Below are 24,234 nucleotides of genomic sequence, written 5' to 3' on the forward strand. Positions count from 1 at the left end.
AGACCCTCGTTCCCTGCTTTGACTGCCAAACTTCAGTCACACTCCCACGAACAGCAAGGGAGGCATCAAGGAGCCCTATCCTCCCACTTGTAATCTCATCTTATGACCACTTCTCTTCTATGGCTGTGTCAGGATGTTCCGCAACTGCACAGGGAACTATATTCAGTGTCTTGTAGTAGCTCATGGTGAAAAAGAATATGAAAATGAATATATGTATATTCATGTATGACCGATACATTGTGCTGTACACCAGAAATTGACACAACATTGTAAACTGACTATACCTCTATTAAAAAAAAAAATGTTCCTCAACTGAAACCTAGTTTTCCCCAATTTTCAGTAAAATACATGACCTCAATGGATAGAATTTAACATTTAAAAATTTTTAAATTTCTTCCAAAATTTATTGTTAAATCCTTGGACCTGCTATTCCTTGTCCGTATTCAAGTTCAGTATAAAGTAATGCACTATCTTACACAGTGGTGTCATTGGTTATTCTCAGTTGAACAGATCGTAGTAGTTTGTGATTGTGCAAAGAGCCCTGGGGTACGTAACCTTACCAGGATCCACGGACTGAATACTCTACTACCTGCCTTTACTGAGGGCTGACACCAAAAGTGGTCACTGAGGCTGTGGTCATGCAGCTCCCGCACCAGTTCTCATGAAGACATTGTTCCACAGGTCACCCCACATCTGTCCTATGAAAAACCACACTGTAAATTTAGCGGAGAGTTTGATGTCAGGAACTAGCCTGTCTTTTGAAGGACTGTGAAGTGTCTGGCAAACGTAGATGTTTACTAGATTTTATTGATGATTAAATGAGTAGACATCAGGTTCAGTGTGAGGGGAGGAAGAACATGGCTTGTTTTTTTAAAAATCAGATACTGTATGACATATTGTGTATTCTGTTTTGCCTTGGTTGCTGGGAAGCTTAGCTCTAAATTAATGCTTGATGCAATAACTATTTTACCCCAGGTCCCAGTCTCAATTATTGGCCCCCTTCCCAGAGGCTTTATTTATTTTTAGCATTCTATTGTACATGCGTTTTTGTTACTAACAGTTTTAGACTATTGTAAGATGTAGAATAAAGTGATGTAAGAGGTCTGGAGTGGTTCAAGTCTGCTGATCCTTGGCCAAATCACTTACGTCCTCTGTATCTGAGTTTCCTCATCCGTTATGGGGAAAGTTGACAGGATTACATGAGGCGATGCTTAGGAAGTGCTCAGCAGAGTGCCTGGGACATGGTAAGCAACTGGTAAATGTTAACTGTACACAACAGCAACAATAAAAATTAGTACAATATGAATTATAAATACCTTAAATTCTTTGTGTGTATATTCTGATAAAGCCATTTTAATCACGTTAGTTTTTTTTACCCCAGAATTGCTTCTAATACTAAAAGTGAATATTTCAATAATGCTTAGGCACATTTTGAGTGATTTGCATTTTAACTTATGCAAACATATGATTTCTAATGTTCACTGACAGAAATGTTTGGATCCTTACAACAACCTTCTGAGGTGGGACTATCATTTTCTCTGTTTTTCAGATGAGACCATTGAAGCACAGGGAGGTCAACTTATTTGCCCACGGTCATAAAGACAGTGAGTGGGAGAGCTGGCATTCACCCTCAAGCACTCCAACACCAGGGTGGTTTAACCGTGGTGCATTCGGCTTCCAGTCAGTATTTACTGAGCACTCACTACGTGCCAGGCTCTGTAACAAGGGCATTACTTGCAGTACCTTATTTAATCCTTCCATGTGAGGATTAAATAAACCATGTGAGGTAGACCTACTGGAAGGTGCTGTTGAAAAAATAACCCATTGGGTGTAATATAAAGATCAAATCTGAGACCATCTGCAAATGAGTAGCATGGTCAAGATTAATACATTATTTCTTCTCCGATCTTGGAAACTTTATTAATTGAATTCATGGTTGAGGAATACAAGATCTTATGTGAAAAGGGGCCACAATAATGAACAAGCCACAAAAGACATCTTCATCTTTACTAAAATTAAACCAGTAGACACTCTACACTCAACAGACCAGCTATGGCATTTCACATCCTTGGTTGCTAACAACCCAGATTCCTGGAGTGTCTCACAACTCAGTTTTAGGAAAAATATGGCAGTTGCAATAAGTCTTGCAATGATTTGCACTTCGAGTCACTCAATGTGAAATTTGGGGCAATGTGGAATAATATATAAATGTATATGTGAAGTCTAGAATTCCTCCTAAGGGTGAACCACCAATAGAGGGATTGCTACATCAGTGGTGTTGTGGGGTCCACATCCACAAGCTGCTGAATGAAGCACCTGCCAAGGGTTGATATCTGTCTCCTGAAGGTGAAAACAGTTGCAAGGAAGAGAACCAGGAAAGTTTCACTCTGCTCTGGGATCACTTTCCAGGTCTAGGATCTGTGACACGGATCCAGCTGCTACTTAATGCTCAGGACAAACTATTTTGCTCATATCCACAAACCACTAAAAAAAGAGAGTCAAATTCTTTTTAAGTATAGGCCACTTGAAATGCTTTCAAGAGGAATCTCAGGGTTTTGTGCTACTAGTCAAAGACACAAATGATTAAGGCCTTAATGAAGCAGCTCAGTTGCTGGTAAAGCCAGGAATTTCAATGTGTCATTACCTGTTGCCATTTTGTTTCTTCAGGGAGCAGGCTGCAAGACAGAACGTAGTGTGTGGATGTGTACTGAGGGCGCCCTTGAGGTCAACACCTGTGGAAGGGAAAGAAAGGAAATAGGAGTGGACAGAAAATCAGGGCCAGTGTGTTGCAGGCTCAGTTGTCCCAGCTGACACCCACTGGGAACTCTAGGGCTGAACAGGCCTGTTAGAGTTGTCCTGCATTGGTTCAAAGTAGTCAGGCTAATCTAAAGTGGATGTGGGCTGTCCCTGTAAGGGAATAATCTTGGGGGAGGCAACTCTCTACAACTGAAGCAATCCTTGAAGGGGTCAACAGCTGTCTGCAGAAAGTACTTCCACCATCAGGGGCAAAGAACACTTCCTGGAAGGGGATCTAGGTAGCCCATCTCCATAGCCACCAGAGTTCTTACAGGACCATTTTCACTCAGTCAAATAATTATTGTTAAGCCTCTCTAAGAAGAACACCTTAACAGGAGTAGAGCAAAACTTCTGGTATCTATTATTACCAAATATTTTCAGCTTAGCAGCACCTATCCAAGATTCAGGAGCTGAGAATCTGTTCAGGACTCTCTCAGCTTTCTTGGCTGATTTAGTAGGGAAAATCGGTGACATCTGAATTGGAAAGATGGCAAATCATGCTCAACGAAACAAAGTAGAGAGAGGGGAGGAGAGTTGTTACAAAGTGTAAGAAATGATTTTAATATACTACTCAGAAATATTGATAAATTTTACTTTTCATAACTGAGGAAATTAACCAAGTTATATTTGTGAGTTGCTAGATACACACATGATAGATGGGATCAACACAGTGTTGAGAAGAGATATTTTTAAGGTTTTAAAAATTTTTGTTGCATGGAGATTTTCAAACATATACAAAAGTAGGGAGAATAGTTTAACAAACTTATGTACCCATCACTCTGATCACATAAGCCAATACAAGGCAAATGTTGTTTCATCTGTTTTCCCAGCCACTCTCCTCCTTCCACTGAATTACTTTGGAGCAAATCCCAGATATTATAATATTTTTTCCCCTATAAATATTTCAAAATGTATGTCTAAATTATAAAGAATAAAAAACCTACAATATCAACACATCAAAAAATGAGCAATAAGGTATTACTCTCATCAAATATCCATTCAGTAATTGCCATGAGTTCCCCTATAGTCCTAGAAATATTTTTTGACCATTTGTTTTTTAGAATCAGAACCCACATAACATACACTAAAACTGATTGTCTCTTGAGTTTCCTTTAATTTATGGGCTCTTCTTTTCATCTCTCTCTTTTTTTATTCCTTGCCATTTATTTGTCAAAGAACCCTAGGTTGTTTTTCCCGTAGAATGCTCCAAGACCTCATTTGTTGATTGCATTGCCATCGTGTCCTTTAACATGTTCTCTTTCCCTTCTTTCTGTAACTGAGAGTTAGATAAGGAGGCTTGATCAAAATCGGGCTTGATTGATTGACTGATTTTTAGTTGGTGGCAAGACTACTTTATAGGTGGTGGTATGTGCTTCTGCTGTGAGGTCTGTAATATCTAGTTGTCTCCTTTTTATGATGTGAGTAACTGTTGATGATCATTGCACAGAGTAATTCATTAGAGGTTGCAAAGGTTGCAAAGAGGTTATCCTTTGATTCCATCATTTTTTTTTATAGTAGCTGAAATAGTTCTATTAAGAGAAAATTCTCATCAACAGTTTGTGCAATTAATACATATTTAAATATCTGAAGTACATTTCTTTTGAAAATGTTATGATAAATTTTTGATTCTTTAATTTACCAGTTTTCAAAATAATCAGATGGTTCCCTGGTGTCCTCCAAAGTAATTAAGGCAGTCAAATAACTGTGTTTTTAAGTCACTTTGGAATAGTTTCTGTATGGTTATGCCTTCCACTCTACACAATTAGGTTCAGGTGCATTATTTGGTTTTATTTTCTTCAAATTTAGCCGAGTGGAGAAAAGTATGTAGAGGATGCTACCATTTAGGAAGATATTCTCATATATATATACACATATATATGTATATGAGAAGTTCCACATTTATATATACATATATACTATATATGTATATATGGGAATATTTCATATATGTGTGTGTATATATGTACACACACACATATGTATACAAATTTTGGAAGGGTAAACCACAAAGAGGGGGTTACCTGTGGGAGAAGGATGAAATAGGATGGAGGATAGAAGGATAGAATATTTTTATAGATTTGACTCTAGAAACATGCTCATGTTTTACATAATTTTTTTTTTGCTTCCATGTCTTGGTATGTATGTATGTATTTATTATTTATTTATTTATTTTTATATATAAACATTTTTAAATTGAGTTATAGTCATTTTACAATGTTGTGTCAAATCATAATTTTTTAAAATTACATTAAATAAGAAGCAATCCCTAAATCTCAAAAGAACATAACTTTTGAAGTCTGCTCCTACCACTTTAGAACAGGAAAGCCCTCAGCAAGTTACTCAATAAGCCTTAACTGACCCTCTCATTGGGTTAATATGAAGATTCAGTGATGTACGTTAAACACAGTTGACACAGTGCCTGGCATGAAGCAAGTGTCCAAAGTATATTAGCTATTATTTGTAACCCTAAAACTTGGAACAAAATTATTTGGAACCAAGTATCCATTTTATATGAAAATTCTCCCTGAAATCCTTCTTAACACTGAAATCTTCCAAGATATTTAAATATTTCACTTACAAAAACACAGTTTTTCATAAAATAGATAAACAGCAGGTTTATACTGTACAGCACAGGGAACCATATTCAATATCTTGTAGTAACCTATGGTGAAGCAGAATATGGGAACGAATGTATGTATGTTTCTATGAGACTGAAGCATTGTGCTGTTCACCAGAAACTGACACAACATTGTAAACTGACTATACTTCAATAAAAACGTATTTTAAAAAACCCCAAAAACAAAAAACATAGTTTTTCAGAAGGGGGTCTACTACAGCCTCGAGAAGGGGAGTGGTGGTCGTCACCAGCCCAGCACAGAGACTCTGCTGAGAGCTGGGACTCGGAGGCAGCGTTAATTTCACCTCGCTCCAGTGAAGGAGTGGCAATGTTCACTGCACACGAAGGACTTCCCTGCCTCCTTGAGCAGAAAGAAGCTTCTAGAACTCCACACACAGAAGCGTAGAGCTTTCGTTGGTGGAGAAAGTGAGCCTTGCTGGGCCAAGGCCCTTGGTGAGGGGAAAGCCTCTTCCAGCCAGTCTTCCTTCTGACACGTTCCTCCTCCGTTATGCACGTACCTGTCAGCATCGCCCCTACCAGTCATGAGTCTGAGGGGTCAGCACGTGGCTGGCAGGGGGATGTGTCTGAGAGCCATTCCCACAGCAGGGTGTCTAGCACTATCTAATCTATACACCAAAGTGCATTTGAGCCACATAAATATGTCCCACTATACCCAGACTAAATGAGTTTAGATCCAACTCATTTTTTCTTTACCTGGATCCTAAAGTTGCTATTAGATACCCCAAAACCACCAGCACAGGGGAAAGTGGTATGGGGGTGTAGGGGCATTGCCACGTAGAGAGACAACAGCCTTAACCAATTGTAGTTAAACTACTGTCTTTGCAAATCTGTAACAAACATGCGACCATATAAACACATTGTTGGGGAGCCTCTCGGGGCCTTGGTAGAAACTCTGCAAACTAGGGACCTTGTAGCACGAGCTTTGTCTGAGTCACAGTAAATCTGCCTCTGCTTATCAGGAAAGCTCAGTTTTCAGAAGGATTTTCTGGGAAATCTTTTTATAGAACACAGCCTTATTTCTCAATTTATTAGCCTGTGGGTTGAGGTATTTCCGTGTCCAATTTTCTAAAAATGGAGAGACCTGCATTTGAAAGCTAAAAACTATGAGCAGTGGCTGACAGGGGCAAGGGGGTGGCATCACCGGCTGCCTCCAGAATAGCTCTGAGGGTGCAACAGCCATGGCAGGGGGCCATGTCTGAGCAGAGAGTAGATGTACCCCAGACACAGGGCCGGGAGGGGACCACTGATGACCACAGCAGTTAACAAGATCAGTGACAGCAGAAGGGAAGTTCCTGAAAACCTCTCCTTTCCAACCCCCCAGCTCCTTACCCCTCCTTCCCCACCTCTCCACCAGGGAGCTATAATTACACTGGACAGGTTGAGCTGGAGAATTTTGGATGTGTTCCCATTATGGCCTTATTGATATCCCCTCTGTTATCATGCCTCAGGCCCCCAGCCAGGAGAAGCACCTGGGCTAATTCTATTTATCACCAGATCCTTAACATCCCCTGGGGGTGTCAGGACTCATCATTCCAAAGACAGCACGAATGAAGAGTATTATTGCAAATTACCCATCTCAGACCTGAGCCCAGACTTCTGTTTTGCATTTTTATAAATGGCTAAAAGGTTAACTTAGATTGAATCAGTTAAAACCATAGCATTTTAAATTTCACCAAGGTTAAAGGTAACAGCTTTCAAAACTCTTGATTTCAGAATATCAGGAAGTGACTAATGAATTAATTGGAAATTATTATTAGAATTAATGGAGCTTTCAGAACTGCCCTTGTGAGCTCTGTAACAAACTCTTTTTTGTTGGAATTTCAAAAAAAAAAAAAAAAAAAGTCACCCAGAACATGGCTGGAAGTTCCTTAGATGCATATCTCTGTAATGAACAGGAGGTTTTAAAAAGTGCCCTGCTTCTACAGCAGACTTTATTGCTTTTCAAGATAGAAAATATTTTAGCTTAGAAAATAACAACCACCACCATTGCCCTCTTTAATTCCTATCCCTCTGACAGAAACACAGTGAAAGAACAAGTCAGTTGAGGGGACTCCTGATGGCTTCCCATGGTTGTAGCTCTATTGTGGGACAGAAAGGACATTCAGAAAGAAAAAGATTGCATCTGCATTTTCATAAGGAAGGAATGTGATGCAGTCTGCATATAAGTGAGACTTTGTGAAGTATATGCGTTGTTGCCAGAATGGATCACATAATAAATGCATTTATGCAATTATTTGTACAGAGTTGTCTTCCCTACTAGATTATAAACTTCACGTGGGCAAGGCTAAATTTTTTTTTTTTTTAGTTCTCCTCTATGTCCTTAGATGCTAACGCAAAGAGGATGCCAAAAATATATATGGAGTAAGTACTATCAAGGTCCCAAAGAATGCTTCAAAAAAAACAAACAACTAGGGCTCACATTTTTTAAAAGGTAATAATATTTAGGGAAGAGAACCCACTAGGTTTGAATAACATTTCATTTTGTAATAATTCCAAACTTACCGAAAAGTTTCAAAAGTTATACAAAGAACTCCTGGGCACTCTTCAGCAAAATTCCCCAAATTTTAATATTTGCCACACTTTCTTTTATGTATAAACTTGAGAGTAAGTTGCAGACATGCTGCCCTTTTACCCCTAAATACTTCAGTGTGTAATTCCTAAGAACAAAGATATGCTTTTACACAGCTACCATACAATTGTCAAAATCAGGAGATTAACAGTGAGATAGTATTATTTTCTAATCAACAGGCATTATTCAACATTGCTCATTATCTTAATAATATCTTATCCAGAAATAGAAAATTAATTTTTAAGGATCCAGTCCAGGATTACACATTGCATTATCGTATCTTTACTCTCCTTCAATCTGGAACAGTTTCTCAGTCTTTTTTAGTCCTTCATGACAGTGATGTTTTTGAAGAGTATAGGCCAATTATTTTGTAGATATCCTTCAGTTCAGGTTTATCTGATGTGCCCTCCCTTCCCCAAATTCAGATTTTGCATCTTTGGCAGCATCATCAGATAAGTGATGCTGTGTCTCTTGCTGTGCATCACATCAAGAAGCACAGATGTCAGTTTTTCCATTACTGGTGATGCTAACACTGATCACTTAATACATAAGACGGTGTTTGCCAGGATTCTCCACTGTAAAGTTACTATTTTCCCCTTTGCAATTCTTCCTTTGTACTTAGTAAGTATTCTGTGGGGAGATACTTTGGGGCCATGTAAACATCCTGTTCCTCATCAAAGTTTCACCTGCCAGTTTTTGCATCCATTGATAATTCTTGCTTGAATTAGTTACTACTGTGATACTTGCCAAATAGTGATAATAGTGATTGTCTATCACTCAATTATCTATTGATGCTTTTATTTACATTATTGTTTTAATCATCGGGGTTGTAATATGTTAATATCATTATTTATTTGGTGTACATATTCTCCCAGATTAGGCTCCCATGGTCTTTTGACATGTTCCATTATTTTTGAGCATTACCTTTCTCTGTAGATAACAAGATTTTCTGGGTTTGACCTGAACCTTCTCTGCCCAGTCCTGGAATCAGTCATGCTCTCAGGAGACTTGTTTCCTTTAAATGGAGAATGGTCCCAAATTTACTTTTAAAATAAAATAAAAACAGAGAACACACAATTACTCAATAAATTCAATGAACATTTAAAACATACTCTAATCTATGTCATTGCCAGTTAAACAAAAGAGACACTAAGTTAGATTCATTAAGACAGTGTAGTATGGTGTTAATTAATTAATGGTATTAATTTTTTTTAATATTAGAAGTAATCAACTTAGTTCTTTCTTCTCAAATTAAAAAAAAAGCTCTCCATATATTAAAGCCTTGGTTATGAAAATAAAACAGAATTATTAGAAGAAAATTAAGAAAAAAGCTTTAGAATACAGAAATAATACAAGATTTCCTAAATAAGCACAAAGTTACATATAAGTTTATAATTGTTGTATCTGGTAGACTTTTCCTTTTATTATTGTGCATTGATCTTCTTACCACTACTAAATTCTTCATCTCAAAGTCTACCTTATATGATATCAGTATTTGCATGCCAGCTTGCTTTTGATTAGTATATTTGCAGTGCATGTTCTTTGGTCCCTTTACGTTCAACTGTTTTCTATTATTTTGTTGAGGCATGACTCCTACAAACAACATACAGGTGGATTTTTATTTTTAAAAATTAAACCTGACATTTTGTCTTTTAATAAATTTGTTTATTCCACTTACAATTATTATTCTTCCTGATATACTTGGACTTGTTTCTAGTATTTCATTTGGTTCTTCTGTTAACCATGCTTTTTTATTTTCGAGACTTCTTAAATTGGTCATTTGTGTCTTTCTAGGAATCTAGACAATTCATCTACTTTGTTTAATTACTGGCATAAAGTTATTAATAATACTTTATTGTAATCCTTTTAATTTCTGTAGGGTGTGTAATTTCATCCCTGATTTTAATAATGTATGTCTTCTCTACTTTTTTCTTGGTCAGTATAGCCAAAAGTTTATCAATTTTACTGATTCTAGCAAAAAATTTACTTTTGATTTCTCTCATTTTCCCTACTGTCTTTCAATTTCTAGTTTTATTAATTTAGTCTCTGATCTTTTTACTTACTTTAGGGTTGACTTTTTTGGTTACTGATTTTAGATCTTTTTTCCTTTGTAATAAACATTAAAGGTATAAATCTCCCTCTAAGCCCTGTTTTAGCAGCATCCTATTTATTAGAATAAATTGTGATTTCATTTTTGTTTGGTTTAGGTATTTAAATTATTTCCCTTGTGACTTCTTCTTTGACCCAGAGTTATTTGGAAATATCTTCTTTAATTTCCTAATATTTGAGAGTTTTAAAGATATTTTTCTGTTGTTGATTTCTAATATAATTTTATTATGGTCAGAAAGCATACTTTGTACGATTTAGATTCTTTTAAATTTATTGAAACTTTAATAGCCTGGCATATAGTCTATGGTGGAAAATGTTCCATGTGCACTTGGAAAGAATATGTATTCTGCCAGTTGTTAGGCAATCTTCCATGTATGTGTTAGTTCAAGTTCACTGGTAGCATTACTCAAATCTTCTATTCTTACTGCTTTTCTAACTGCATCAATTACTGACAGAGGAGTATTGAAACCTCCAACTATAATTATTTTGTATTGTCTATTTCTGTTTTTGATTCTGTCAGTTTTTATTTCATGTACTTTGGGGTTCTCTTGTTAAGTACATAAACATTTATAATTATTATATCTTCCTGATGTATTAACTCTTTTATCATTAGGAAATGTCCTTCTTTGTCTTTAATCTCATCTAAAGTTTATTTTCTCTGATATTAATATAGCTATTTATGGTTACTATTTGCATAGTGTACATTTTTCCATCCTTTTACTTTCACTATATTGTATCTTGGAATCTATAGTGTGTCTTGTAGACAGTATATAGTTGAGATTTCTTTTTCAAAAATTCATTCTGATGATCTCTGCTCTTTTATGGAAGTATTTAATTCACTCACATTTACTGTATGAATGATATGGTTGAAATTACTTTTGTCATTTTGCTTTTTGTTTCTATTTGTCTCATTTTTCTGTTGTTTCTCTCTTTTCTCCTTAAATACCTTCTTTGTGTTAAGCAAATATTTTTTATTCTTTTGATTTTTAAAAAAGTTTATGTTACAAGATGCATCTTTAACTTATCAGTATTTTATGTTAATGCTGACTTACTTCTGGCAAAAAAAATGCAACTTTGCTACAGCAAAACTTCATTTCTTCTGCCTTCCTTTGTGCTTCTATTGTCACATATATTATATCCATGTAAACTCAACAACACAGGGTTATAAATATTGCTTTAAATAAACACACAATTAGATTTGTGTTACAGTCTGACCTCATTCTCTTTCAACACAGAGGAGGACTTCCTTTAGTGTTTCTTTTAGGGCAGGTCTCCTAACAATGAATTATCTCAGTTTTTGTTTATACAGAAATGTTTTTATTTCACCTTCAGTTGGAAGGATGGTTTTGCTGGATATAGAAGCTTTAAGAATGGTTTTCCTAGAAACTGAATTCTTTGCTGGCAGTTTCTGTTTGCTCTTGAATCTGTCATTTCACCACTTTCTGGCCTGTGTTATTTCTCATGAGAAGTCAGCCATTGATTGTGTTTTTGTTTCTCCCGTATGTAATGAGTCATTTTTGCTGCTTTCAGCATTTTGCTGCTTCGCCCTTGTCTTTTCTCCATTTAACTATAAAACGTGTAGAGGTGGTCCTTTTCATAGTTATTCTGTTTAGAACTGATTGAGCTTCCTGGATCTCTCGGTTAATACTTTTTAACAGATTTGGGAAATTTCTGGTTATTATTCCTTCAAATAATTTGCTGCTCTTCTCTCTTTCTCCTTCTTGGGGTCCCATTACACATATGTTGGAACAATTCACTTTGTCCCAGAGGTTTTTGAAGCTCTGTTTGTTTCTTTTCAATCTTCTTTTCTCTCTATGCTTTAGAATACTTTTATTTGCTCTATCTTCATGTTCATTCTTTCTTCTCTCCTCGTAAATCTGTTGTTGAGCCCATCTAGTGAATTTTTCATTGCAGTTTCTCTATTTTTCAATTCTAGTTTCCATTTAGTTCTTTTTTTATAGTATTGATTCCTCCACTGAGATTCCCTATTTGTTGACTTGGTGTCAGTGTATTTACCCTTAATTATCTGAATATATTTATAATAGCTGCTTTGAAGTTTTCTCTGCTAAGTCTTACATCTTGGCCCATTCAGAGATAGTTTGCATTGGCTGCTTTATTCCCTGGCCACGGATCATACTTTCCTGTATTTTACAGGTCTAGTAACTTCTGGTTAACAATTGGACATTTTAGGTACTATTTTGCATGACTTGATTCTGTTTTGTTTTTCTGAGTTTTTCTCTTTTTTGTAATTTGTCTGCACTTGTACTGTGGAATCTCTGTCTTCCATAGTGTGCAGTAACCGTTGTGTCTACTCAACTTATTATTCTAATTTTAATTTTTTCAACCTGGCCTCCTGGGGTCACCCCATGTCTATGTAGCTCAGTGGTCAGCCAAAGATTGGTATAGAAGTTTTTCTCAAACATTTCAAGCCTATAAAACTTCCACCCTCTGCCTTTTGATCTGTGTGTGGGCTGGAGAATCTATCCAAAGTTGCAACCAATTCCAGAATTCCCTGGCTTTCACTTATACCAGATTCTCTGAAGTCTCTCCCAGGCATGTGTGTTTCCTCAGTCAACCACGTGTGTGTGGAGAGTTAACTCAGGCCTTTTGTGGCTCTCATGTTCAGAATCTCCTTGTTAAATTTATGCCTGGCCTATTCATCATGCCAGTTAGGACAGCAGCCTTACACTGGCAAAGCTGTGGGCTTTCTCCTGTTTCCCCACAACACCCCACCATTTGCTGGCAAAACTATGGGATTTTGTACCCCACTTCATCCCAAGTAAATTACCTCCCCCTACCTCACCCTGCTTTGGCAGCAAAGCGGCTGGTTTTCACTGCTAGCCCCAGACTGGTAAAGCTACAGTTTTGTCTAATGAGTTGGGGGTGGGGCAAGGAACAAGAGAACAGCAGCCTCAAGCAAGAAAGCCAAAGGCTCTTGCTGCTGTTACACAAAGCTCTCATAATCTTTCACAAACAAATATTTCTCAATTTGTTGTATACCTTTGGTTTATTTCCAGTGCCCTTAAGTTGTTATTTTTGACAATTTCATCCAGCTTTATATTCATTTTTTTGCAGAGGGAAATTGTCAATCTTTTCACAGTATATCATGTGAAATTTTTATTGAATTGATATTTTTCTCCCTTTTAAAATCTGGTTTCAAAGATATAGATTATATTCTCTATTCTTTCAGAAGTTATCTTTTAGTATTCAACATTTATATATATCTTTTTTACAAAGTCTAAAGTTATTCTGTTTCTCCTTGTATCCCCCTCTAAACAAAACAAAGATTTTAGCTTGTTTTAACTGCATTTTATTATTGTTGTTGTTTTAAGTTTTAGTTCTGTATCTTTACAACAAAATTTTGTATTTTTTTAAAATTTCATAATTATTAGAGGGGAGGATATAGCTCAGTGGTAGAGTGTGTGCTTAGTATGTATGAGGTCCTGGGTTCAATCCCCAGTACCTCCGTTAAAAAAAAAAGTATTGGTCAATTAATCTTTGACAAAGGAGGCAGGAATATACAATGGAGTAAAGACAGTCTCTTCAGCAAATGGTGTTGGGAAAACTGAACAGCTACATATAAATCAATGAAGTTAGAATACTTCCTCACATCAAACCCAAAAATAAACTCAAAATGACTTAAAGACTTAAACTTAAACGTAAGATAAGACACAATAAACCTCTTAGAAGAAAACATAGACAAAACATTATCTGACATAAATCTTAGCTTTGTTTTCCTAGGGCAATCTACCCAGGCAATAGAAATAAAAGCAAAAATAAACAAATGGAACCTAATTAATCTTATAAGCTTTTGCATAGCAAAGGAAACTATAAGCAAAACAAAAAGACAACCTATGGAAAGGGAGAAAATATTTGCAAAACATGAGACTGACAATGGCTTAATTTCCAGAATATATAAACAGCTCATACAACTTAATAAGAAGAAAACAAACAACCCAATCCAAAAATGGGCAGAAGACCTAAAGAAGCAATTCTCCAATGAAGACATACAAATGGCCAATAGGCACATAAAAAAATGCTCAATGTCACTAATTATCAGAGAAATGCAAATCAAAACTACAATGAGGTATCACTTCACACCAGTCAGGATGGCCATCATTAAAAAGTCCACACACAATAAATGCTAGAGAGGGTGTGGAGAAAAGGGAACCCTCCTACACTGTTAGTGAGAATGTAGTTTGGTGCAACCATTATGGAAAACAGTATGGAGATTCCTTAAAAAACTAAAAATAGACTTACCATATGATCCTGCAATCCCACTCCTGGGTGTATATCCAGAGGGAACTCCAATTCGAAAAGATACATGCACTCCCAACGTTCATAGCAGCACTATTTACAATAGGCATGACATGGAAACAACCTAAATGTTCATCAAAAGATGACTGCATAAAGAAGTTGTGGTGTATTTATACAATGGAATACTATTCAGCCATAAAAATGAATAAAATAATGCCATTTGCAGCAATATGTATGGCCTTGGAGATTGTCATTCTAAGTGAAGTAAGCTAGAAAGGTAAAGAAAAATACCATATCACTTATATGTGAATCTAAAAAAAAAGACAAATTAACTTATTTACAAAATAGAAACAAACTCACAGACATAGAAAACAAACTTACAGTTATCAGCAGGGAAGAGGGTGGGAAGTGATAAACTGGGAGTTTGGGATTTGCAGATACTACCTACTATATACAAAATATATAAACAACAAGTTTATACTATATAGCACAGGAAACTATATTCAATATCTCGAACCTACAGTGAAAAAGAATATGAAAATGAATATATGTATGTATATGTTTGACTAAATTATTATGCTGTACACCAGAAGCTGATAGAACATTGTAAACTGACTACACTTCAATAGAAAAGAAAAAAAAGCAATAATAAAAAATAAATAAACCTAATTACTCCCCCCAAACCAAAATAAATAGCAAACTGTTTTAAAAAGTGAAAAAGGTTAATAATCATTTACATTAACTAGTATCTTTTATGCTTTCTCTGTTTCCTATATCAAAGTTCTTCTTGCAGTGATATTGGGAGTATTCAAAATTTGGTTGCTGAGCTGGTAGATATCTTGGCCCAGGACCAGTTAGCACAAATTGTTCCTTAAAACACTTATTATAAGCACTGGTTCTGGGTTTCAGCTTCCTTTAGCCTCTTCCTGTGGATCAAATAAAATGACTTACTTGATTCACACAATGTGCTGGCCTGTGTTCCTGCCACTTGTGGGGTGTGGGGTGTTTATTGCTTCACTTGACTCTGAAGGAAAGCATCAAAGTTCAAAGCATCTCTACCTGCTTCTAGAATCACAGACCAGAATATTTATACTCTGCCTTCACTTATTGTTCCATTATCATTTGTCTGTTCCATTTAATGTCCATGGAAATGTATTTTGGTATTGTTTTGTTACTGAGGGTAGCTATATCTTTATAGTATATATATATATACTTACTTTATCTGTCATTGCTTCACTTGAAGCTGAGGAGGGTTTAAGGACTGAAATTACAGTACCCTCATCAGTGCCAGGCTTGCCCCACCCCTTGCCCCAGCCCAATTTGGCAGCTGGGAGAAGGAGCTGGGTGAAGAGATCTGTGATGGAGTGGGGGTGATATTGATGGTGTTGATGATGGCAAAGATGCTGGTTTTCCTGGACCTGGAAGAAAGGACTTTACCAAAGTATTATTTGACTTTCTAATGGCTCAGCTCTGGGAGACTGTGTTTTAGATAATGTGCTAGATAAAACTGTTTTAGATAATGTGTTAGATAAAACAGGATATTAAATATGAGTCAGTTCTTATCTCAGTTTTAGCTGGGGCACCAAGATAATAGATGACAAAGTAAGGTGTCAGAACACAATAAGGAGTTTTCAAAAATAAAGTTTTCAGAAAATCGGTTTAGCAATCCTAAGCTCAGCACACATCTCTAGCCTATAAAATAGGTTGGAGTGACCAATAAAAGTACAGTAAAAGATTAGAGGAGAGTTTTTGTGTGTGTGTGTGTGTGTGTGTGAATTTGTCTAATGTTGTGCCTTAGAATATGAGCTCCAAGAAAGCAGGATTTTTAAAAAAATCTATTAGGGATGAATGAATATGGGTACATATTTACAGAGAGCTGTCATTGTATTACAAGTTTCAGGGGGAAAGAATGAGAATTGCCTCATCTCAGATGTAGGGGAAACAAAGGGTCACAAAGAAAGGTGAGTGTCCTGAAAAATTAAAAAGGGGAGAGCCTAGCTAGTGGCTCGTTCAGAGGTCGGAATAACAAGAGGGGCTGTGTTGGGATGGCTTGCACTCTTGGAGTTACTTCGTTGGGGAAAGATGATTGAGCATTTTCCACGCGGTCAAATACAGCCTAGATACCTAGGAATGAGAGCTGGAGTAGGGTCATCTCAGGTGATATCCAGAGGCTGGAAGGAAAGAGATGACCCAACACAGAGGTGAACCTCAAGACTTTCAGGGGCTAAGAAAGGCATTGTGGGTGAGTACCCAAACTTCCTTGCACCTACAGGAAAACACAGTAAGAAGTATACCTTTTTGGCATAATATTTAACTTCTTCTAAACTTTTCAAATGTTTCAATATCTAAAACTATTTTAGAATTTATTATTTTATTCTAAAACAAAAGTAGTTTATTTAAAATATATTTTAATTTTATTTAAGGTATATTGTTGACTTTAAAAGGAGCGACTAGAAGACTCACTTTCTCAAAGCGTAGCTACATAGTCCATGTCTAAAGAGCTAAAACAAACAAAGAAAAAAAGGTGTAACTAATATACCAGAGAGTTCTCTGAATCATGGAAGGGAAGAATTTACTCCAAAGACACTGACAAAACTCTAGATAAGAAAAAAAATATGGCAAAAGCTATCTTTCCTTAAGCTTTATAAATGTTAATAATTACCTTAGTGTTGCTAACTAAAAATTAGCACTTGCCATCTGCCTCTACAAGGATTGGATCATGCTGGCACTTGCCATCTAACTCTGCTTGGATTAAATCATGAGCCACTGCAGCCGCTGACCTCCAACACTCTCTGAAGGGAGTTCAGGATAGAGAGCAGGAATGAGGCACTCTGCGCTCTGGGAAAACTGGCTGAACAGGCCTTCAGATAGTTAGGTATTTTCAGGAGAAGATTTTATGAGCCCAAATTCTTGTGTCGCCTCATATCTAGAAAAGCACTAAAATCATTAATGGTGACATCTGCTCCTTGTACTAGTAGCAAGCCTCTGCCTAAACGTGTGCTTGACTGCACGTTCCCCTTTCACTGAAATCGTATATAATAGCGGAATTCCCCCCTGCCTCTTTGGAACAGTTTCTCGGAGCTGTCTGAGATGCTGTCTTCTAGGTTATAGTTCTTATTTTGCCCCACGTAAAACTTAACTCTCACATTGTATGATTTTATTTTAGTCAACAAGGTCTTTTATGTGACAGAGCATTTTCTAATAACATATGGTGACACCTAAATTGCAGCAGCATATCGGGGCTAGTTATACAGAGTATAAAGAAAAACAAATAAAATATTTTAAACAAAGACATGATGAGCTCTTTAAAAATCTAATAATTGCTTGTCACAGCTTTTCAAACTAGAAATGAAAAAGATACTAAGGGACCTTACAAGGTAAGTTACCATATTGCATTGGCTGGAAAAGTGCACCCAGTAGCAGAGACACTAATAAAATCTTGTATAGTTGACATTGTTGAATGCCTGCTGATGGAAAGTCAGCAAAAGGAATCACAGAACTGCCATCTTTCAGTGGTTCAGTAACTCAGAGTAAAAATTTAGCAGACAAAAAGGCTGGGTTAATATCATCTCTGTAGAAGCAAACTTTTGCCTTAAAACGAACAAATCTGCAAATGTGACTAGACTTGGAGTTATGCTTGTACTCGTTCAGGTTCAGCACCACTAATCATCAAAGACCTTCCTTTATGTGAATGCAATTAACACAAGTGGTACTGACATTTTCAGTGTTAAGTAACGTTATTGAATAGGTTTGTTTATTCTGTAACGACTGTGCTGACATTTGTCCTGATGGTGTAAAAACAATGGTCGGTAAAATTGCTCGTGCCTAGCATGAATCGAACTATACTAGTAGTCATTAGATTTTTCACCACCAAGCGCTTGCAAGAAGAAAGGAAGTTTTGCTGAAGAACATTTTTAACGAAGCAGTCAAAATTATTAATTTTATAAAATCTCATCCCTTGAGTCTACAAGTTTTTAATGTTCTGTGTTGAATGGGACGTACATATAAGCACTTCTGTTGCATACCAAAGTATGCTAGCTGTCTTGAGGAAAAGCACTTCCTTGTGCAATTGTTCGGAGAGCTGACCTTGCTCCTTTACAGAGCACCAGAACACCAGTTGGAAGAATGACTGGGAGACCAATTTAGGTTATTCAGACTTGGGTACATATTTGGCAGACATTTCCGAAAATACGAACAAAATGAGCCTGTTTGACAGGAGATATTTGTGAGCTATTTCTTGACAATGATAAAATTCAAGCTTTGCTGCAAAACTTAGAATTTTGGAAAACTTGTATCTGCCCCCATGAACTTGACAGCTTCTCAATAAAGACTCCTGATTAGATCAATAGTGATACTAACATGTGTGATTTTTTAAAATTTTACATAGTTAAATGTATCAATATTTAGAAGATCTAAAAAAGATTTGAAAAAGATTATACAAATATGAAAAACAGTACTTCTCTTCCCACTAAAATTTTTTTTAGGCTTGGAAAATACAGTTTTTTCCCATAAAAACGTTATTTACGTTAACATATAATGGGGTTTATTATTTTTTTAAATAGTAAATGTTCTAAATTTCCCAGTTTTTAGTCTTAATATAATAAATATAAGTAGATATAACCGATATAGAAACAATAGCTCTTTAGGATCATCAATTTTCAACAGTTTAAAGGAGTCCTGACCCAAAATAATTTTGAGAACACCAGATTTGAGTAAGGAGGGCAGAAGAGTTCTGGAGGTTTGAAGAGACAAGAAGAGGTGTGAGATAATTCTGGATATTTAGCAGAGTGGGAGAGTGACTGGCCTGGGCACGGTAGTGGGAGCGTCCACTGAAGGCCCTCTCAGGGTTACTGATCACAGATTTAAAGTGAGACGAGTCAGTGTGGTGGTGTGGCTTCCTCCAGCTACATTCAAGTGCACAGCACTGACTTAGACCAGGTGAAGACTTGGATTTACTGTATACTGGCTTTGCTAGGCTGGTGAAAAAAGGGAAGAATAGGGTAAGGGGGTTTTGTAAATACAAAGGAACGACTATGGTGAAGTACTATAGTATCTAATCTGGGGCAAAGAATGGAAGGCACGAGGAAGGTGAGACATAGTGAAAACTGGGAGGAACAATGAACTGTAGGCTCTGGTAAGGTGGCAGAATTGTTGGAGCTGGAGCTCCAGGTGGACTAAACTTGAAGGACAAGAGGTGGTGGCTCAAGAGTGGGATGCTTACAGTTTAGATCACGGAGCGGATGCAGTTGTGGGTCTAGTGTATGACACATGCGGTAGGTGGCTGAGGTTGAGTGGAGAACAAGGTCACATGATGAGAAGACAGCAAGGAATTGGGGAGGGTCATCTGCACTCAGGGCTGAAGTCAGCTGGAAGGAGAAGTGTGTCCATTTCAAATGTTCAAATGTTGAAATCCTTTTATGCCAGTTGGTTGATGGCTACTGCCTGAGTCCCCTTGATGCTCCTTCATTGCCTTGGCCCCCGTGGCCCCCTGAACCCTGCCCCATGACCTCCCCACAGCAATTAAAGGGTAAGACCTGACCCAGGCTGAGGCTTCCAGGGGAACAACTTTGCTTCTGACTGATCTCTGCCTATGCTTTTTATTGATATTACAAAGAACCAAAGCAGGCTGCTGTTGGAGGGAGTGACAATGAACATAGGCTACAACCTTCAAAGAGTAAAGACCAGTGACCCAGGGGTCTAAAGATGACCACTCGCAGTAAGAATCAAGTGGTATTGCCTGATACTATGGAGTTTCAACGCTGGGGATTTTCAGAAAGGAGGGAGGAACGAAGGTCTGGAACTGAAAAGAAGGAGGAAGCAGACACCTGCTGGCTTGTGGGCCCAGTGGTAGGAGGCGGTAGGGGAGAAAGCAACCACCACTTGTGAGGGCTACAGAAGCAGCAGGGTCCTCAGGGGAGAGCCAGGTTCAAGAAGGTGAAGGGAACTTTCAGAGAAGAGGTTGAGGGTAGAGAGCAGTGGCTCTCAATCCTACTAGACCCAATAAATATTGTGTGATGCCCCTTTACTATTCAGAAATGGAGTTCATAGACAATATGACCCGTGCCTAGATATGAGTTTTTAAAGTGAATCTAATGCCTGAGTGTCATCATATAAAGGAGAAATAAAAGGAGAATATTTTGAAATTAAATAATGCATATTTCAATATGTAAAAGCTTGGGAATCCTCTCAATCAGGTTAGGATCAAATGGTGATATTCTTGCATGTGTGTACTGAATCACCACCGATGACGGACTCCCACAAATGCAGACTGATGGGGTTATGTTATAGTGGATTCATGACTCAAACACCATGAGCTTCTTTGCCATTGGTGATGTGATTTTTCCACTCCTGGTAAAGTTTCAAATATAATAAAATATAATCTTCTCTTGATTTACAAGATGATTGCATTCTTGGAAAATTCAGCATATATCAAAACTGTGCAAAAAATATTTCAGATTTACATGTAAAACAGAGTAAATTTCCAGCCTCAAATAATTATAATTAAGTTTTCTCACTGACATGAATGTCCAGCAGACATTTGAAAATTATGCAGTTGATGGAACAATTCTTCATGCATGGGATTGCCTCAGGATGTCATGATCACAGGACATCTAGCATCCTTGCTTTCTACTTACTCAATACCAATAGTGCTTTGTAATCAGCCTAACAATTTAAAATACTCCTACAATTTTCCAGAATTTTCCCTAAGGATCAGCACCATTCCTCTGACTCTCCTGATGCAGGGGATTTTTTTTTTTTTTTGGATGACTATTGTGTAGTGCAAGGGACACATTGTGTATTTGGCCTTAAGAAGCAGTGGATATTGGGGCCAGCTGGGGAGGGACACTGCTGAGTTGCACATCTGTGATGCATGGTCTCTGTTCTGGACTGGCTCGCACTCTAGTGAGCAGACAAGGCTCAGAGAAATCTGTTAAGAGCATCAAAAATGATAGTTACATAAAGGTTTTGTTTTACTTTCAACAATACAAGACAGGAAGATCCACGATAGCAAGGTTTTTAACAGGAAAATCCAATCTCTTGGATTTTATAACCATCCCTCTGTCAATTCAGTTTTTAAAATACCTGACAGAGGCTTTTCTACATGGAAAGAGTTACTTTCAGTTGCTTGGTTTTCACGGACAGTGCTTCTGGCCTGATACTACTCAGGTTCACCTCCCTAACTTTGTCTTAAGGTGATAGGAATTTAAATCCTCAAATTTTCTTAGGACTTGGATTATGAGTTAAAAAGAAGTCATTCCACTTAGTGAAATTTTAGAATCTTTGTTGTAACGTCTTTCACCCGTCTCCTAGTGTGATTCCACGCTCTTCACGCATTTTATTTTCTTAACTGTCTCACTGATCTCACTTTTGCAATCACTTTGCTGACATCCCTCCTTTGTGTCCCACATGAATCCTGTATGATGCAGCCCAGCTCCTGAATTGTTTACATTATTCATTCAACTAAAATGTGCTGAGCCCCTCCTATGTCCCAGGCACTGTTCTGTGCCCTGGAAGTACAACAGGAGACCAAACAGAAACAAACAGCTCTGCCTCCATGAAACTTCCTTTCTAGTGAGACCATTACACGTCTCTCCACCTTGAGTCAAGGACTGACTGTGTCACAGGAAACCCTGACTGGCTCAGGGCCAGCACGCAACAACAATGCAGTAACAGCTAATGTCTCTGAGAGCTTGGCTTGTGTCTCTTGTATAATCCTTGCAACAGCCCAATGTCAGGAGGTTGTAATTCTACAGATAGGAAAGCAGGCACACCGACATTCAGTCACGTGCCTCCATCCCGTAACGAGTAATAACAGGGCCTGGATTCTAAACCAGTCAGTTTTCTGGCTCGTATTTAACTGCTATGCTACACTGCCTCCTAGAGTAGTGTGAAGTAAATGTTTGGGAAAAAAATAACACGGGGAATTCTTGTGGTTCTAATTGGCTGGTTACCTTGGTGTGTGTTGACAAACCACCCATTCTCTCCTGCCTGCCTCCACCTCGTGTCTTTCTTATTCTCTGCCTGACTGGAGAGTCTGCTAATGTTTTATTTATATAATATCCTTAATTTAAACCAACTGTACACCAGGTGTCCGGAGTCAGATTCTATCAGGAAACTCTTAACCCACATTTACAAGCCGGAAAATGGGATTAGAGTAACCAAAGACTATGTGGTGTCTTTGATTCATCTCCACCTACCCTTTCTGTGACTGATCACGTGTAGATCCGAGGTGACAGATGTCCTGCTGGGAAAGCCACAGGGCCTGGATTGTTTGTATGTCAGCTATTGCTTGGATTCAGCTTTACTTGGATGCCTAGCCCCTGAAGGACATGACCAAGGTCACCGAATTAAATTCCTAATAAAGCCAAGTTGAGGGGTACCGGCTCCCAGAGCCCACATCTGTGTGTGACAAGAGAGTGACAAACAGGAAGGTCCTGCTGCCTGAAGGGTAATGACAACGACTTCCAGCAGCCCAGGGACTGTGTGTTCTGAGCCAGGCTCTGGCTAAGTCACCCTACAGTCTCCTTAAGCCTCACAATAAGTTGATTACACCAGAAACTTCACAGATGAGGAAACTGATGCTAAAAGAGAGGATTCTCCCTCCTCACACCATACTCTAGCTTCTGTAATCACTTTGTTCCAGGTATTAAAGTGGGGCTTTCGCGGTGACATAATTCTGAAACTCAGAAACCTCAAAGAGCAAGAAGGAGCTGGAAACTCTCCCTGTTGTTGCTGTGAGTAGTTTTCACTTCTGTGAGATGGAGGTTTGACTTCACTTTTGGAAAAGCGGGTGCCTTCTACAAGTAAGGCACCAGCATGTAAGCCAGGGACCATCGATGGGTCTTGGGAGAAAGTTAGGAAGACACCATTTATAGACGCTTTGGACTGGAATGTGAATGCCCTGGTTGGGGCTGTGAATGGTTGTTGTGAAGCTACAATGGAACTGTATCTCAGCTCTTGCTTTTTGGGGAACAGAAGGAGGGAGATGCCCCTTGGCTACGTTTGAACTGAGCTGCCTGTGCTGCAGAGGTGCTGCCTACTCTTCATGGGCCTGGGCCAGTGCCCACTGTTGCAGGAAGTGGGGAGCAGAAAGATTCCTGGGTCTGGGACACGTGACAGAGAATCCAGGGCACCTCAGTTGGCTGGGGTAAAGCATACCTGCTGCCAGAGAGGGGATAGTCCTGGCAGAGAGGCTTCAGAATGCAGCAAGAAGAGTCCTTCCTCCACTGAGAGCCATCGCCACACTGGCACCCAGGCAACTGGCAACTTGGGGACACAAGGTGACAGTCCCCTTGATGCAGCAATGGTGATTTCATGAGCAGCCTTCAGACCGCTTCCTGACAGCGGGCATCAGTCAGAGTGAGATGGAATGGGCAAAACAGGATTTGGGGATGGCATGTAGCCCTAGTGCAGACACCCTTCCAGGAGCTTAAATGGGAGTATGAATGTTCATGAGGCTCTTTAAATTTTTTTTCTGATCATCATTAAACAAAAGCCACAGCAAAAACTAGTCAGTAACTTTTTCATGTTTTTGTAACATTGGTTTAAAACAAAACTGTAATTCTGTTTCCCATCCAATAGGTAAGTCTCAAAAACACTAAAATGATTTTGATAAGGGCAAATAAGATGATAAGGGTTCAAGTCATTGTGATCTGGACATTGAAAAATACTACGAATGCTTTTCATACTCATGTGCTGGCAAATGTGATATAACAGACTTCAACTGCTTGTCACGGACCATCTATCCAACGTAGGACTAGATTCAGATGCATGCAACAGGGAAACCCAAATATCAGCGGCTTAGACAACGGAGGCGGTTGTGATAATGCCCTACTAAGAATCACTCTTCACTGTCACTATGCCT

At 38.1% G+C, this 24,234-nt stretch overlaps 1 long non-coding RNA gene across 1 annotated transcript in view; it reads right to left on the bottom strand.

The window, feature by feature from the left end:
• Nucleotides 1-296: 296 nt before the first annotated feature.
• The window catches only part of LOC123615306 (uncharacterized), a 39,118-nt gene continuing 15,180 nt past the window's right edge, over nucleotides 297-24,234 (bottom strand). Inside the window, exons 3-5 of the long non-coding RNA XR_006722898.2 lie at nucleotides 8,928-9,046; nucleotides 2,645-2,732; nucleotides 297-1,234 (exon numbers count right to left, since the gene is read on the bottom strand). This is a non-coding gene — a long non-coding RNA (uncharacterized LOC123615306). The remainder of the gene's footprint in view (nucleotides 1,235-2,644; nucleotides 2,733-8,927; nucleotides 9,047-24,234) is intronic.

The sequence above is a fragment of the Camelus bactrianus genome, chromosome 13 (assembly GCF_048773025.1).
Source record: "Camelus bactrianus isolate YW-2024 breed Bactrian camel chromosome 13, ASM4877302v1, whole genome shotgun sequence".
Taxonomy (NCBI): Eukaryota; Metazoa; Chordata; class Mammalia; order Artiodactyla; family Camelidae; genus Camelus; species Camelus bactrianus.